The sequence below is a fragment of the Phascolarctos cinereus genome, unplaced genomic scaffold (assembly GCF_003287225.1).
Source record: "Phascolarctos cinereus isolate Bilbo 61053 unplaced genomic scaffold, phaCin_HiC Scaffold_9;HRSCAF=440, whole genome shotgun sequence".
NCBI lineage: Eukaryota > Metazoa > Chordata > Mammalia > Diprotodontia > Phascolarctidae > Phascolarctos > Phascolarctos cinereus.
In genome coordinates, this window is record NW_027556402.1 from 263,406,925 (window position 1) to 263,417,376 (window position 10,452).

Consider the following 10,452-nt stretch of genomic DNA (forward strand, 5'->3'; position numbering starts at 1 on the left):
CTTGGGGTGTAGTTGTGGTCAGGGACAGGGCACCGAGGTGGTCCTGGGAGGACCTGTTGGCCTCGCCAGGGAAGCTGTTTACCACTCAGGGGATTTCCTTCTCCTCCACAGTCCTTCTTCGATTGGCCATCCATTCTTCAGGTCTTCTTACTCACGCTTGGCCCTAGAACTATCCAAAATGGGGGCCCCAAATCCCCATCCAAAGCCAGGCCTGAGATTTCAACATGGCGGCTCTCCCTCCACGGTGCCTCCTTGGAGCTGAGCCTGAGAGCTCCCTTGACAAAGCCCTTGTAAAACCAGCCTGCCTTCCACACCCCCTCTCCAGAGTGTGCCTGGGACTGCTACCCCAGTGTTCGCCTCTGAGATGGTCCTTTGATCCCAGGGGACCATTAGGGCCCAAGAATGCTCCAGACGTGGGAGCCCCACCTCCCAAGCAGACCGAGGGTCCCTAGAGGGTAGATGTCCTTTCTGATCCACTTAGCTGGGTTCCAACCAATCCCTAATGGTGGGGAAGTCTCCAGAATGGCCTGGTAAAAGTTCCCCTCAAGCTTCTCTCCCAGAAGCCCCATGGTGCCAGTCACTTCTGCCGCAGGCCACTTGCTGCCTCTGCTCCATGTGGGAACAGGCTGGGGCTCGAAGGGCCCTTGGGGTCGAGCTCTGGGCCTTCTCTAGAGAAGAGGTGATGATAGGGAGGAGGACAGGGAACCCCATTTCAAGACAGGCCATGATCCGACCCCAACATACAGGTCAGATACTTGAGAGAGTCAGAGGCTCTTCTGTTCAGAGTCACACAGAGAGGCACCCAATCCAATTCACCCACATTTATTAAGTGCATCGTCCTAGCCCTTCGGGTACAGAGATAAGAAACAAGTCAGAGTGGCAATTCGAACCCACTTCCTCTGCCTAAGGACCCTGGCTCACCACAGGGCCCCTGGCAATCACGCACTCTCTTGAGCTGTGGAGAAAACAATTCATGTGTGAAATAGTTTTCTTTGTGGGCGATTTCTCAGGGGCACAGCTATTCCATAAAGTGAGGCCTGTCAGCGCTTCTTTTCCCAGGACCCCCTTCCCCTGACCTTTCCCTCTCACGCTGTTGGAGGCAATGGGAACAGGGATGGGGCGTGTCAAATCTCAACTCCCATCCATAAGCCCTAACCCTGGCGTGCCACCAAACGAAACTCAAGGAGAAGCCATATGGATTTCAGAATGTTTGTGCTGAGAAAGGCCTCGGAGCCCTGGGAGTTTCAGCCCTTTGCTTGACAGAGAGGGAATGGAGACCCAGCAAGGCAGAGAATTTAGTGAGGCCCCCAGGCGAGGGTCCTCGCCACCAGGCCACACGGCCCTGGCAACGGTGCCCTGAGCTCAGTGTCCACATGCCCATGTGGGCATGGAGAGGTGTGGGGGACCAACCTCCCTTCTAAACAGGAAGTGCTTTGAAGGCAGGGCCATGTCTGTCCCTCAAGCCAGGATGGGCCTCTCTTTCCCTAGGCCCTGAACAGAGATCTGGCCACAGGACACTCAGTGAGAAGAATAGACTCCAGCCTCAGCAGGACAGGATCCCTTTGCTGACAAGCCCCATTGGTTTCTACACCCTGGCCTCCCTTCCTCCAGATCCCCAAAGCCCTGCCTGGAAAAAGGCCTCTTCTCTGCCTAGATGGAAATGCCAAAAGGGTGGTGGGCTGCCCAGGTCCTGGGGCCAAGGGCACCTTTAGATACTATGCTTGCCACTGTGTCCAGCCTGGGCCCTCCCCCAAAGTGGGGCAAGGAGCCATCCCTGCCTCCTGGCTGCTGGTTGGGAGGTAGCAGGGGATGGCAATGGGGACCAGCAGGCCTGAACTGGAGTGGGCCTCCTGGTTTTGCCATCCCTGCCCAGTGGCAGTGACCTGCCTGCCTGGCTGGTATGCAAGTTCCCCCATCCTCCCAAACTCCCAGCTTCTTGTCCCAGCTGGCTCCTATGTAACCAGGCCAACCCCAGACTCCCTGGGGGACTCAAGTGGTTTGGCTCTCTTGCCAAAGCCAATGCCGATTTCTGGAAGTCCCAGGAGCCTGCAAGAAAAACAAAACACTCACAAGTGGGCTGTGTGGTGAGGTTTCTAGCATTTTCTCCTCCTGGAAATACTGTGAAGGTTGTCTCTCCTCCTGAGGACTGTGAGGCTGGGGCCATCCCAGGGGCCCTTGGACGCTCCTGGGGGCCAGCGGCAAAGTGCTGGGGCTGGGCCCAGTGCCTCCCACCATCCCTCCAGGGTCCTTTCCTTTCTCAGCTTCCTGACCAGCCCGGTGGTCTCCAGGAAAAAGAGAAAGCTCATCGGGCCTTCATAAACTCCTCTTGGGTTAACTGGCCTGGCCTCAAATGGGAGCATTTCAGCCTCTGGCATGGCCGGGCAATTGGGGCATGTGCATTAGGGGCCACCATAGAGCCCCTCAACTGAGGCACTGAGCCAGCCTAGGCAGATCCTGGCATGTGAGCCTACAAGGAGGAAGTGGGCTCCAGGCAGGTGATGTCCACCTTGTGAACCTGAGGAGGGGTCGCTCAGTGGGCCAGGATGGGCCGTGGCCAGCCAATGGTCGGCCCCGTGGCAGGTGGGGGATGTCCCCTCACTCAGTCCAGCCCACATGACCATATACCTCCTGGGCCATTCCTGGCCTTCCGGTACAGAGCCTCAAACATCACCAAAGCACACAGCTCATTCCACGGCCCCTAGTCTGAACGTTCCTCTAACCAGGATGTGGCCAGCCTCCCCCGTATCCAGGCCAGAGGGTCTGCAGCGGGGGAGCTTCCCGCCTGGGTAATACACCCGGAACCAGCAGGAGCATGGCCCCCAGAGAGGGCTGGGAGGGATGCCTGTGGCCCTAGGAGGGTCTGGACAGAGGTATCCTCGAGCCCAGGAGCAGGAGACAGTGGTCTCCTGGGCTCCCTTGTCCCTGTCACCAGAAGCAGGGAGGGAAGAGCCCAAGAACTGGAGCCAGCTCTACAGACTCTCTGTTTGGACAATTCCCTTGGTTGTCTACACTGATGCGATGGAATAGGTTGGCTCCTTGGAGAATGTGGGTGGTGTAGACCAGCTGGGAGGCAGAATGCTGAGAAAACCCACACAAAAGGGACTCGGGCATTACCTGGGGTTTCCTTTTTCAGGCTGCTGAGTTGCATTTGCTCATGGGCAGTAGTTTTGCAGCTCACAAGTTTTTTCTTCGGGGGCCCCAGCCTGGTGACAGCATACCCAGCTGTCCTAGGGTCTCCACATTCCCTTCCTCTTTGGGAAGCTGACCAGGGAACAGAATGTCAAGGCTTAAAATAACCAGGGAGAGGCCATAGCCCAGCCACACAACCCCTCACGAACATGACCAAACCAGCCCTCTGGGTGGGGTCTGTCTCCGCCCCTCCAACCCTCACAGGGCCCAGGTGGCCCAGGGGAGAGAAAACCAAAAAAGGAGGGAGCCAGCTTCCATGAGGAGGGCGAGGTCCATTTCCCACCCTCCGGCCCCAGCCTGCCGGCTGCCACAGCAAGTGATGGATGGGAACAGGGCTGAGCAGAGTCTTCTGGATGAAGGCTGAGGACAGCTGGAGGTGCCATTTAGCTCCAGTCTAAACCGGCTAGAACGGGAGAGGACAGGTGGCTGAGGAAGGAGGACAATAAGGCCATCGGTCTTGGCCAGGCAGGAAGGGCCGAGATGATCTCAACCTCCAGTGTTAGGGGGGCAGTGGAAGAATTGGGGCCCCAGATGGAAGCAGCCGGCCAGGCCTAGCTGCCATCCCCCCCCACCCCAGGACCAACTGAGCATTCCCCAGCCTCTCCCTTCTCCAACCCCCACTGAAAGGCAGACCTACCTAGGCTCCTGCTGCAAGGCACAGCCCCACATCACACTGTCCCCCCAGGACACCTTCTCAGGAGAGAGGCTTCCTCCCCTCCCCTGCCTAGAGAGCACACATCTAGGCAGACAGAATATGGGGGAGAATTGGCAGAAAAAACTGGTCAAACTCAGAACGATTCTAAAACAGGGGCCCATCCTACTCAGAGCCCCATCCTCCACACACATACATCTCACAGTTTGGGGATGAGAGTGGAGAGAGAGAGAGAGAGAGAGAGAGAGAGAGAGAGAGAGAGAGAGAGAGAGAGAGAGAGAGAGAGAGAGAGAGAGAGAGAGCTTCTCCCCAGAACCACACTCCCTCCCCACTCCAGTATGATGCTGTCAGGCCTCTGCCTGAGCCCTCTCTGCTCACCCCTGAGCAGCCTGGCCCTGGGCTTCAGGAACACACAGTCAGAGCCCTCTTTGATGTCAGCCCAGTCAACTCCAGAGCATCCACCCCCAGTGGAGGACAAACGGGGAGTCTGGAGTCTGAGACAGCAGCCCCTCTTGGCCCTCTCCCACAATACCCTTCTCTACGTCTGGGGTCATGGTGTGGGTGGTGGTGATGAGCAGCTATTCCTCAGTACCCAAGTACCCTCAGCCATCCTGTGCTTTGCCTCCCAAGTCTCCTCAACATTTACCTCAGCTCAGCCATCCCAAGGTGGAGTGAGGCAGGGCAGCCAGAGGGGGCTAACCTGGTCCCCAGATGGCCCTATAGGGTCCTGGTCCCAGCCCGGGGTCCCACCCCGGCTCTCCTACTGAACTGGGAGACAGCAGACTTGGCTGGGAGGCCCAGCTGTGAATTGCGCAGCTCAGCCCGAATGCAGCCAAGTTCTGCAAAGATTGAGGGGGCAGGCCATCCAAGTCAAGGGGCCCCAAGCCTCAAAACCAACCGCAGGTTAATGGCAAGAACAGGCCTCGGGGCCATTCCTGGGTGTGGGTGGGGCATCTCCATCTCCGGGCTCTCTAGGCCCTGGCCCTGGGAGCTCTCACTTGCTAAGGTTTCCTCTCTCTTTCCACTGTTCCTCACTTCCCTGTTTGCTTTGCTTGGTGCACAGGCTGCCGCAGAGGCGGCCAGCAGCGGCACAAGGAGCGCTCTCTGTCCACTGTCTGGCACTTGGGAAGACGCTTCCTGGAAAACTTGGCAGGCCTATGATTTCAGAAGGCTCTGCAGAATGACTCTGCCCAGCCCGGGCAGGGAGGGCCAGCTTCCCCCAGGAGCCCTGCTGGGCCAAGCCTCTCTACCTTGGGGAGCCTCAGTTTCCCCAGGAAGCTCCCAAAGGATTCTGGGAGGGAGGAGGACAGTGGGGGAATGCCAAGGGTGGCCTACGGCTTTCTGGAAGGAAGAAAATGGAGAGGGCTCCTCAACGTTCCTCCTCCAGTGCTTTCCCTGCCTCCCTCTCAGAGCCCCTAGAGAGGCAGAAGAGCAGTGTGGTCCTGGGCAGGGCTTTGCCTGGCTCCCAGGTACCTGGGCCACTTTCCTAGTCCTAGGTCGGCCACTAGCTCACTGTGTGGCCCTGAGAACTTCCTTCCCCCACAGTGGACCCAAGTTCCAATCTATGAGCTGAAGCGTACCTCCCAGCTCTAATGTTCTGCGCTCTGCAGCTTACCGGCCCTCCCAGTGTGATTCCCTCTCCTTTTAGGTTCTATATCCTGAGATCCCTTCTCCTCTGACATTCCAGATTCTAGGTTCCAAAGTCCTTCTCTGCTCTGAAGTTCTAGGTTCTGTGTCCTAAGGCCCATCCCCAGCTGACATTCTATACTACATGGTCTAAGGGCTCTCCCAGCTCTGACACTTTGTGTGCTATGTTCGAAGACCTGGATAAAAACCCTGACATTCCGTGTTCTATGGTCCACGGTCCCTCCCAGCTCTGAAATTCAGAGTTCTAAGGCTCAGTACAGTTCCAACATGCTAGGTGCTAGGTCCTAAGATTCCTTTCAGCTCTTACAATCATGTCCAAGGGGCTCCCTAAAGTCTGGCCAGAGTCCCTCCCACCTCTGACATTCTGTGCACTTAGGGCCTAGACTAGCTGCTTGGGGCCCCAGGGGCCTGGGTTCTTGTCTACCGCCATGCTTTGCCTTTCCAGCTGTATAGGAAGCATCCCTGAAAGACACCAGCCCTCCCCTGAGCCCCCCCCTCCTCTTCCCTGCATCCCTCTCTCCCCCTCCTGCTCCCACCATGACCCCCAGAGCCCAATTCAGCTTCTTTGCCATGAGAGAAGTCTCCCCAGGCACCCCAGGCAGCCCAGTTTCTCCCCTTCCTCCTCCAGAAGGCCCCTGGAGTTCAAAGGGCTCCTTGGACACTCCATCACCCGACACCTTGTCTGTTCCCTCCCAAGTCTGTGTAGAGGCCTTGTGTCTCTAGCGAGACGGAACATGTCTCTGCCTCCCGCCTGCCCCCTCCCACCTCCGCCCTCACTGCCAAGGCCAGGCTAGACACACAGTAGGGTCTCAGTCCACAGCGGTTGACTTGGCTCAAACCTCTCTTTGCTAAGTTCCTCGTCTGCCAGTTGGGGAGCAAACAGAGAAGGTGCAAACCCTGCCAGTTCTCATGGGCTGCAGCTGCCACCATTCATCCCTTGACGAGACCCTCCCAGGGGTCTCACAAACAGCCCTCTGCTGCTCTGTCCAGCAACCAGAGCAATGTGCCCGAAAGCTGCCCTCCAGAGTTCCCAGCTCGAGCCTCTGCTTTCCCCCGGGAGCTGCCCACCACAGCACCTCCAAACCCACAGCCACCAGCCTAGGCAGACCCACTTCTCAGAAGCCATGCTCAGCTCTTCTAGAGTACTGGCCGGCCCCATGAGCATCTGGAGGCTAAGTCCCCAGAACCAGGGGCCCAAAGAAGTGAGGGCACCTGGGAGAAGAAGAGGGAACAGGCAGAGAGCATCCTCATAGCCCACTGAGCCCCAGGAAGAGAGACGGTGTGGCGCAAGGGGCAGGGCAGGGGCAGCCACCAGAGTCACAAAGACCTGGGCTCAAATCTCCCCCCAGACACCCTCTAGCGATGGTGTCCTGCTGCTTCCCACCTCTGGACCTCAGTTTCCTCATACAGCAAATGAAAGGAGGACTCAGTGGCCTCGAGGGCTTCCGTGAGCTTCAAGATTTGGGGGACTCACTGACAGCCCTCTGCCCACCTGCCCTGCCTCGTGTGGGCTGCCAGAAGAGGCACTCCCCCTGTGCCAGGGGGCAGACAAGTGGGATTCACAAAAAGCCACGAAGAGCAGTAGCCCAGCACGCAAAACCGACCACATGCTGAAGGGGTGAGGGGATGGTGCCGATGGCAGTAGTGGGGGAGCTCTGCCTGGAGCGTGTGGGCGGGAAGGTTGCAGCCTCGACATCCAGGCTTGGACTGGGCAAAGGGGAGGAGACTTTCCCAGGCCCGGCTGTGGCCTTCTCAAGGGACTGATCTCGTCAGCTCTAGGGCCCTGGTGAAGACTCAAGAAGGCCAGCACCCATGCCACCAACCCAAAATAGCCCCTGCCACCTGCTCCCAGCTGCCCCTGGGCCTCAGGCGAGGGCATCGAGTGGAGCCAGAGGCCCTGGAAGGGGCCGGCAGAGGCTGGGAGCCCATGGGGAAGCTGCCCCTCCCTTGGGGTCTGGAGTGTCAGGGAGAACAAGAAGGGCTCCACTGCCACTGTCCCTAGAACGTAGAACAGGTGGAAGAAGAGACGGAAGCCATGCCACTGTGACCATCAAGGCTGCCCATCCCATTGTCCCCATGGTCCCTTGGGGCACCCTCGCTGGGGCCCGGCTCTGGCCTCCCTGGCTCCTGCTCCAGGGAGCTGGAGGGAGGAGGGGCTCCCAGGGGGGTGGGGTGGAGGTGTAGGGGCAGCCAAGAGGAAAAGGTGGACAAGCCGGCGCCTGGGCTCGCCTGCCACGGGGGCCCCTCCTTCCCTGCTGCTGAGGACTGGGGAGTGCCAGGACCCAAGGACTTCCCGCAGAACCATGCTGTAGCTGATCATTCTAGAGGAGCCCTCTACCACTCCACCCTAGCGCACGGGGCAAGGGCGGAGGCGTGATGTGACCTTTAGGGTTGTTTATAGCAGTCACCAGAGTGTTCCTCTGCCAGTCCAAGAAACCTGAGACCCTCTTAGAGCTGGGGGCAGGGGGAGAGTGGCAATGGGAAGGTGAAGCTGGCACAGGGAGAATGATCAAGGTCATGAAGAGATGGGCAAGGGAGGCCACGGAGGAGGTGGGTCAGAGAGGCCCCCCAGCCCTCTGTGTCCAGAGAGAGGCCTCGCTGACATCCCCCTGGCCCTGCCTGGAAACTAGAAGGAAAGTGGGTGTTGCCCACAGGGTGTTAGCAAAGGGACCCCTTCTCCCCCGGCCATAGCAGCCCCCAGGCCGAGCACTCCCACGCCTGCCTGGTCACCGAGGAGGACACAGGAGCTATTTCCTTCTCCCTTCCTAAGCCCTTTAAAAGAATCTGCTTGGGAGTCAATGTGCCTGTCTACTCAGGGAGTGCCCCCTGGCACAGCCTGGGGGAGGTTTCTCCAAAGAAAGTGGCCCTCTCCTCCCCCCCCCCTTTTCTGGGCAGCCCAGCAGGCCTGGGGTCTGTGCAGGAGGAGGTCTGAGGGGCCACTTTCCAAAGACCTACTTTCCGTAGGCTGAGCTCAGAAAAGGGCCTGGGGAAGGAGGTGACAGGGGCCTGGGGGGACAGGCAGAAGGCTCGAGCTGCTGCGCAGGATCCCCTGGCCATGCCAGGACTGCAGGGCGTCCTGGTCGGAGACCCCAGACCCTTCCTGGCTGGAGTAGGAGCAGGAATACTCAAGGGGCCCTGTTTGGAAGGGACAGAAGCAAAAAAGGGAGGATGGAATTTTTTAGGGGAAAAAAATTGTATTAAGAGGAAAGATTCACGTTCCTGCTTCGCCACACTGGGTGTGGAGCCAATGAGGTGGTTTCAGAGAAAATTCTCCTCTCCCTCTATGAAATACATGCAAACATCATCGGCGTTTGTAAATCACAGGAGGCCTTTCAGAGGGGAAAGCTGTGGGGAGCCACCCGCACCCCCCCCATCCAGCAGCAGACAGACTTCTCCTGGCCCCACCAACATCCTGGCCGGGGCCTGGGCAGGGGCCGGGTGCTGGGAGGAGTGCCCAAGAGTAGCCCAAATGTCAGGAGGTGTTGGGAGAGGTGGGCAGGCACAGAGCCAAGCCAGCAGAGCAGGCAGCCCTGGAGCTCCGAGGATGCCTGGGGACCCTGACAACCAACTCCCAGGTTTTCAGGAGCCCAGCAGGAAGGGAGGGAAAGAGTAAGCATTTCTATAGCTCCTACTGTGTGCTGGGCAAAGCCCTAAGTGTTTGACTAATGGAATTTAATGTGATTCCCACAATAACCCTGAGAGGGAGGTGCCGATGGTTCCCACTTTACCGCTGAGGACACTGAGGCAGGTAGCCGGCCAGCAACTGGCCTACGATCGCACAGCTAATTAGTGTCTGAGGTCGGATCTGAGCTCAGGTCTTTAGGCCTTGAGGCCCAGCACTCTATCCCCTGCACCACTTATCTAGCAAGGAGAGTCAGGAGAGATGGAAGGGGCTCCCAGCCCAGGGTCACAGGCCTGGTCGCATTGTCTGCGAGCACCTGACCTTTGCTGTTCTGTGCCCCCCAAGATGGGCTCCCAGGAGCAGGGGCTAGGAAGGCCTCCCGGGCAGACGGTTCCCTGCAGCTCTGTCTCCCTTAGGGCCCCAGCCAAGGAGCCCAGGCTCCTCCAAGCTCCTCCAAGCTCCAGCTAGCCAATCCTCTCAGGTGCTAGAGGCCAGTGGGCCAAAGCCAGAAGCGACCTGAGAAGGTAGAGGCAAAGAAGGCTTCCAGGGACCTGACCCTGTGGTCCTGCTGCCCCATCCTGGCCCTGGCCCCCCAGTGCTCCCTGCCTGAATCACCTTTCCCACCTTCAGGGCCTCAGCAGCAGTGACTTGGCTCTGGCACCGGCCAGGAAGCAGGCTGGACCTGGCCCCAGACCTGGAAAAATGTGTTTGGGATGAAGGTGAAGGGATGTAACCTCTGCCCAAATCCTGTGGGTTTTCTTAGAAACAGCTGGAAGCAGCAGTGTGGGTGGGGGACGGAGGGCGAGGTCTGCCTTGGTGGGTCAGACTGAGGGCCTGGCTCTGGAGGGCTATCCCCCCTTGTGGGGGCCCCACTGAGGCACAGCTCTAGGGCTCCGGGCGGGCCTCCAGGAGGTCCCAAAGCAAAGCCCCTGTGCTGTCTGGGAGTAGATCTTGGGGGATGAGCTAAAGGAAAAGGAGGTTTGTAGGGGCTGAGAGAGGGCTTCACTTCCACATTTCCAGGTCCCCTTCTGCTCTCTCCACTCCAATGAGATGCTCCTTCCCAGGTTCCCAGGTTGGCCAAGTGAATCCTCCTTGTCCTAAAGGAAGTCAGCTAAGAGACCCACCTATGCTGAGATATGGGACTGAATGGGGGACCCTCCACACATATATACCCCAGCCTGACAGGGTGGGCCTCAGAATTCATTAGACCCCGGATTTAGAATTGGATCCAACCTTCTGTTTTGAAAATGGGGAAACTGAGGTTGCCCTAAGTCCTACACTCCCAAGCTCTAATGGGAGAATTACAGGCACCTGTGGAAAACCCAGGAGGAAGAAATGGAGT

The 10,452-nt window shown here is 58.5% G+C and overlaps 1 long non-coding RNA gene across 1 annotated transcript; it reads right to left on the reverse strand.

The window, feature by feature from the left end:
• Nucleotides 1-819: 819 nt before the first annotated feature.
• On the reverse strand, nt 820-5,478 carry LOC144455337 (uncharacterized). Its single transcript, XR_013484051.1, has 5 exons — nt 5,422-5,478; nt 3,827-3,928; nt 3,473-3,615; nt 3,115-3,261; nt 820-2,046 (listed from the first exon to the last, which is right to left on the reverse strand). It is a non-coding gene; the product is annotated as an uncharacterized LOC144455337 (long non-coding RNA).
• Nucleotides 5,479-10,452: the final 4,974 nt, after the last annotated feature.